Below are 7,684 nucleotides of genomic sequence, written 5' to 3' on the forward strand. Positions count from 1 at the left end.
TTTGTACCTTTAACTCACATATTACCATCTTTATGACTCATGCTCTTAATAATCTTCATTACTTAAGAAAATTAAGAGTTGTGCATGGATAATTAAGGATCATCATATACAATATTTCAATTCTATATAAAAAGTCGTGCATAGTTAGTTAATCTGGTAAGGTATAATATTGTACACTTCAAAAACATATGAATAAGGAAGTTATGAAATGATAGAGAAAATTTTGAATTTTATTGATAATTCGGTGCGGTGCAGAGAAATTATGGGTATTTACTCAAGGATCTACTTGATTTAATTTTTTCATGCTTTTTGATTGAAAAAAAATTATTTCAAATTAAAATCTCAACTTCATTGAATGTGAAATAGAAATGAAATAAAATTGTTATTAGAGAATATATTTTAACTTATTGATAAAGAATATACTATCAATCATTTAATAATTTGATAAGTTAATATTTCTACTATATTTCATTTAAGTTCTCTAAAAATTGAAAAGTATGTACCATCTCAATATTCGATAGTAACGAACCCATTTGATCTAAAAACCTCCCGTGATAATTTTTTGTTTAGTTTCTCATCCATTATTTGAAACCTCCATTCGAGTCCAATTAATGCAGATTCGCATCGGATAGGATTCATTCGAAGATATCGCTCCTACTAATGATTTTTCTACACTAAGAGCTCCAAATAGAGTCTTATTAAGGAGTAGACCCTCCAACAACAAATTTGAACTTGTGAACAAATGAAAAATTTAATGTTTAACCGAATAAATTGTATTTGCATTACCAAACCTTTCATTGGATAAGCAGTTCCAACTTAAAAATAAATTATTATTTTGACAATAGGTAACCTACAAAAAGAGGGAAAGATTAGATCTTTGTGATTAATATCTAAAGTTTTCATTATAATTTAAATATTGATAGAATCAAAGTCAATCAAAAATAAAATATGCCAACAAAAATACTAAACATATCAAAAATGAGATTTAAGCCACACATTCGTATACATATGACAATACTGTGAAATGTTATATGTTTATGATGTTGTTATAAAGAGATAGAAAAAGACATCAAAAGGTCATACATGAATACATTTTAATATATTCAATCAAGAAGATAATTATAATGAAAGGTAAAAGTTCATCAATTGAATCTACACATTCGTATACATATGACAATATTGTGAAATGCTATATGTTTATGATGATGTTATAAAGAGATAGAAAAGGACATCAAAAGGTCATACATGAATACATATTATGATATTCAATTAAGAAGATAATTATAATGAAAGGTAAAAGTTCATTAATTGAATCTACACATTCGTATACATATGACAATATTGTGAAATGCTATATGTTTATGATGATGTTACAAAGAGATAGAAAAGGACATCAAAAGGTCATACATGAATACATATTATGATATTCAATTAAGAAGATCATTATAATGGAAGGTGAAAGTTGACTATTTGAATCTACACATTTTTGACCTAATTAAAATAACATAAATAAATAAATAAATAAATAAAAAATAAAGGGGAAAATCCAAAAAAAAAAATGGACAAAGTATTTTGAAAAAGAAAAATATACTGTGAGACCCTCTCAAAGTTTAACAATTCCAAACAAATTAAAACTTGAATCATGAAAACTTGAATTGAAAACAATTTTTCTACTTCTTCGGAGGTAGCAGTATGGACTGCATACATCTTACTCTCCCCAGACCCCACACTGTGGGAATACATTAGGTTTGTTGTTGTTGTTGAATCATGAAAATTAAAATAAATCTTACAAAATTTAAATGACAATGATATTGATAAAATAAATTATTGGCATACCTCTTCATATCAAACTTCTTCATCTTCACCATCCTTTTTATAAGATGATGATAATATATATTAAAATCAAAGATATAAAACAAAATTAAAACAAAAAAGAAAGAAAAAAATAAAGGAGAAGAGAAAAAACAGACCACAAGACCCTCCCCAAAAATGAGAAGATTATATATAGTATGGAAAATAGAATATGAACAGGAAAAAATAAATTGCCCACTTAATAGCCATTCATTGTTCTTATTCAATGTGCTTTTTTTTTTCATAAATACAATGACTTGGAAAACATTGAAAAAAAACACAAAAATAGGAGAAAAAAGATAAATATTTTTCTTGGCCTATGATAACTCCATTAATGATAATTATGATTATGATTCATCCAACATAAAGTTTTGACTTTTAAATTTATAATGGAAAAGGGCCTAAAATGTCATTCAACTATGCGAAATGGTGCAAAAATGTCCTTCGTCTACCTATTAGGCCTAAAATATCCTTTCTGTCAACTTATTGAGCCTGAAATATCCTTTTCGTCTACTTATTGGGGCTATTTTGTCCCTTTATTAAGAAAAATATTATATGATACCACATTTTTATTAAACTACATAACATTTTTATCATTTTTATTAATATAAACCAAATAAAGAGTACACAATATCAATTTTTTGTCATTCTAAATTAATCTGATAAATAAAAATAAAAATAATATAAATAGCCATTTTAAAAAAATTATTGCATATACATAGCCGTATTAGTTAATTGTCAGATATAACATATACTCCCTCCGTTTCAAAAAGAATGACATTCTTTCCTTTTTAGTCCGTTTCAAAAAGAATGATCCCTTTCCCTTTTTGACAGTACTTTAATTTCAACTTTCCACATGGCATGTTTAGGACCACAACATTAAAGGGTATTTTGGTACATTTGATACAACTTTAATTTAAGGCCACAAGATTCAAAAGTCTTCTTTATTTTCTTAAACTTTGTGTCAAGTCAAAGTAGGTCATTTTTTTTGAAATGGAGGGAGTAAAATATTTACTTTTATAACAGATTCTAATATATAAAAAAATAATTATACATTAAATTTTTATATTTCTTATTTATTGCCTATTTTTATGGAAGCCTTTGTTCATTCATTTTTTATATACTATATCAACATTTTATATTTTTTATTTTTATTGCATGCTTTCGCGATGCCTCCAAAAAAATATATAGTATATTTATATCATAAAAAATTATGATATATTTATATATTATACAAATTATATTTCTATAATAAAAATACATGATATATTTATACCATAAAAATTAGGAAAAAGTCATCAAAATCACCTTAAACTATACTCGAAAAGTCACTTACACACTTAAACTAATGTGGCGACCTATTACACACCTATTCTTATTAAAAGTGAATTTAACTCCACCCTAAATTTGATGTGGAAATGATATTAAATAAATTTAAAAAAACGTTTCTAACATAAAAAAGGCAAAAATACTCTTTAAAACTCCCCACCCCACCCCTGTCACAACTCTCTCTCCTTCACTCCATTTTTAATATTTCTCCAGTTTCTCTCCATCTTTCTTTCTTCTTCTTCTTCTTCTTCTTCTTCTTCTTCTTCTTCTTCTTCTACTTCTTCTTCTTCTCCTTCTCCTTCTGCTGCTCCTTGTCCTCCTTGTCCTCCTTCTTCTCCTTCTCCTCCTTCTTCTCCTTCTACTCCTCCTCCTCCTTCTCCTCCTCCTTCTCCTGCTCCTGCTCCTTCTCCTTCTCCTTATCCTTCTCCTTCTTCTTCTTCTTCTTCTTCTTCTTATTCTTATTCTTATTCTTCCACAATCACTCCTCCCTTGCTATGGTTGATGGAAATAATTTTTTCATGGTAGTTTTCAAAGAGAAATTTAGAAAAAAATTGAGGGGTGAAATCGTCGCCAATCAAAACAATTTTCAATGAGACGTTTGAAATTGATAAAATCTTATTACTCCCACCATTAAACTCATCAAGTTGAGCATTAATTTTTTAATTTATTTTTGTGTTTCTGTTCTTTCTTTGTAAAAGTTTATGGGTTTTGCTCAAAATTCAATCTTTTAATAAATCCTCTTTTAATTTTGCTTGAAATCAATAATAATAATAATAATAATATATTGAAATTGCTCCAGATCTTTTTTAGTGTCGGATGATGAAATTAGTGGTGAGGTATATTGATTTTTGGTGACAATAATAGTGTGTGATATTTGATGATGGGTGGCGAATTAGATGGTGATGGTGTTGTAAAATTTGGTATTATATAGCAAAGAATATTGAATTGAATGAAGTTATTGTTTGGTTGTGCTGATTTTATATCAATAATGGAAAAAAATGACATTTGATCGTTCTTCTTGAGAACAACAATGGAAGTTTTGTCTAGTGAAAAAAAGGGGAAGAAGATAAAGGCAAAAATAGTTAAAAAGAAAATAAAAAAATACAAAATTTACACGTGTGACTTGAATTTAATATAGACTGGCGCGTGTAAATCATATCGGAATATGCGACTAGTTTTGAGCATTTAAGAGGCCTATTAAATTCACTTTAATAAGAATAGGTGTGTAATATGTCGCCACGTTAGTTTAGGTGTGTAAGTGACTTTTCGAGTATAGTTTAAATTGATTTTGATGACTTTTTCCTAAAAATTATATTTATACCATAAACATGCATGGTATTTTAGACATAAAAAATTTATACCATGTAATACTGAAAATATATATTTATATTTAATAAATAATATTTCAACAAGAAAAGTACTTCCGACATAATGGGTATACAATGAATATTTATCTCATAAATTATATCAAAAATATAATAATAATAATAATAATAATAATAATAATAATAATAATAATAATAATAATATAACTTTGACATTAATTATATTTATACAACAAAAATACATGATAAATCTGTACTTCTAACATAATAATTTTTATTTTATAAATATTTATTCATAAAAATTTATGATTAACCCATTATATTAGAATTAAAAATACACCATAATGAAATAATACTAGATGATTACCACACATGAAAACAAAACGAAACATACACGAGCAAATAATGGAATACTTAATTTACTTAAAAATATTTGAATATTGAATATAAGAGAGAAAAATATTTGAAAGCAGGAATTATCTTTTCCAATTTTAATTTGAAGATTAAAATTACATCTCTTAAATTAAGGTAAATCGTTAATTAGTTATTGTTTTAAATTAAAAATTATAATTATCTTTTCTGTTTTTTTAAATGACGATATATGTAAAAAAAAAATAATATAAAAAAGTACTATTATATATGTAATTAAGTTTTAAGGATGGTTTTTCCATGTAATTTGCCGAAATAAAAGGGAAGAATAAGCCCAATAGGTAGATGAGAAGGGCATTTTAAACTCAATAGGTAGGTCAGAAGGGTATTCTACGCTCAATAGGTAGACGGAAAGAGCATTTTAGGTCCAATAGGTAGACAGGGGGCATTTTTTCACCATTTTACATAGTTGAAGGGCATTTTAGGCCCTTTTTCGAATTTAGAAAATAACAAACTTTAATTTCTTTTAATTAAAAATAAAGAAAAAAGAAAAGGTTATTACATTCTTTTTATAATTGTTGTCAAATTTGGGCCATATAGCACTGTTTAATAAAGTAAATAAATCTTTTGAATTTTGTTGTGTTAAGAAGTGCTAAATGAACACAAAAATTTGGCTCAAATTTGACCACAATTATAAAATAAAAAATAAAAAAAATACAGCAACAACCTTTCTTTTTTCAAATAAATTTTGTTTTTCGTCATTTTTAATTACCAGAAGTTAAAGTCTTTGTTATTCGCTAAAGTTAAAAGTCAAAATTTTATGTTGGGAAATAATAGTCATAGCTATCATTAATAGAGTTATTTAATTAAATTTATAAGGCGGGTTCCACCACATTATTTTACTTTCTTCTCATTTTCTCCCATCAACTATTTTTGCTCCTTGATCTTCTATCTCGTTTTTTCCCTTTTTATAATAAAAATTTTAAGACTAATTTTGTTATATATAAAGTCATAAAAAATAATTCATTAAGACTTTTTTTTTATTACATTGAATTTATCATATAACTTTTTTAATTGTTATACAAATGTTATCTTATTCTAAAATTTGTTGTAGAATATCATCTATTATTATTATTATTATATATTTATTTTTGCCTAAATTTCATTCAACTTTAAAATTATTATATAAAAGTTATTTTTATTAATATAAAGGTCGTTCAATTTTCACTAAGTTAACAAAAAAGTAAATTTCACCTCAATTTAGATATGCCATATTGAAAATATAAAAAGACGTTCAAAAAAACTTGTGGCATTTAGGATGATATTAGAAATATTCCTTATATTTTTCTTCTTAACAAACAACTTGTTGGGGCATATGACAGTTGCTTTCCTTAATTTGATTTCTTTAAATAAGTTCAATGTAATATCATTAATATTAAAGAAAATATAATTTGACTATTTCTTAACATTAATATACGCATTAGTAGAGTAAATTATGAAATAATTTTTGGGTGATAAGTTTTAAAGATAGAACACTTCTGTAGTAGTCTTTAAAGTTAAATGACTTTTATGTAACAATTTTTTTTTTTAAAAAAATGGATTGTCAATGATAAAGCAAAATATGGTGCAGTTACTGAATTCGGCTGGGCAATTTTCTATCCTTTCACATGAAGACCTGCAGCAGCACATACAGACCTTCCTGGAAATAAGTGATACTTACATTTCTGCAGGGGCAAATACTGATTATGTCAGACTGACACTCTTTCCTTTTTCTTTAATTAGGTAAAAGAAAACGTGGTTACATACTGATCCACCACTCTCCATCACTTCTTGGGAAGATCTAGCTTAGAAGTTCCTTATTCGATTCTTTCCATCTGGGAAGACTGCATATTTGAGAAGTGTGATTTTGAATTTCAGACAAAAAGAAGGAGAAAATATCTACCAAGCTTGGGAGAGATTTAAAAGTATGCTAAAAAATTATCCTTACCATCATCAGTCTAATGAAGTCCTTGTTCATACTTTCATTGAGGGGCTAGAGCCAAATACCAAGATTCTCTTGGATTCAGCAGTAGGTGGGAAAGCTTTTGAGAAGACTTATGATGAATTGTACACACTGCTAAATTGGATTTCACAAGGGAATCTTGAATGTCATGCTGATTTGAGGAGTGCTCCTAAGAAAGTTGCTGGTATGTTAGAGGTAGATCAGTTCACAACATTATTAACCCAACTTGCAGCAATGCAAAATCAGATGCTTACTCAGTTGAACAACATAAAGTTGGGGGGTTCCGCAAGCAGCAGCTATAACCAATGTAGTCCAACAGGCGAATTCTTAGTGTGAGGTTTATGGAAGTAGTGAACACGCGGCAGATACTTGTGCGATTAATCCAAATTTTGTCAATTATATGGGAAATGCTAATCGTCCAGGACACCAGAACTATGGTAACACATATAATCCCAACTAGAGAAATCATCCTAATTTCTCATAGGGTGGAAATCAAGCACAGAATAATAATCAGTATAAAGGGACAGTGCAATAGAATCAATAGCAGGTTCAAAATAATAGAATACTACTCAAATAAATAATATAGAGGAGATGATAATGCAGCATTTAGCAAATCAAGCACAGTTTGCAGCAGATTTAAAGAGTCAACAGTTGATCACTAGGAATTTAGGGTTGTAACTCGATTAGATTGCAGAAGCAAAAAACACAAGACCTCAAGGAGGCTTACCTAGTAATACAGAGGCAAATCCAAAGCAGGTAAATACAATTACAATAAGGAGTGGCTTACAATTAAAGGAGGCAGTACTTG

General features: G+C 27.5%; 1 non-coding gene across 1 annotated transcript; it reads right to left on the bottom strand.

Annotated features, from left to right (window-relative positions):
- Positions 1 to 6,762: 6,762 nt before the first annotated feature.
- Positions 6,763 to 6,869, bottom strand: LOC124892557. The gene has a single exon (XR_007050317.1). It is a non-coding gene; the product is annotated as a small nucleolar RNA R71 (small nucleolar RNA).
- Between the last annotated feature and the right edge of the window lie 815 nt (positions 6,870 to 7,684).

The sequence above is a fragment of the Capsicum annuum genome, unplaced genomic scaffold, assembly GCF_002878395.1.
Source record: "Capsicum annuum cultivar UCD-10X-F1 unplaced genomic scaffold, UCD10Xv1.1 ctg4853, whole genome shotgun sequence".
NCBI lineage: Eukaryota > Viridiplantae > Streptophyta > Magnoliopsida > Solanales > Solanaceae > Capsicum > Capsicum annuum.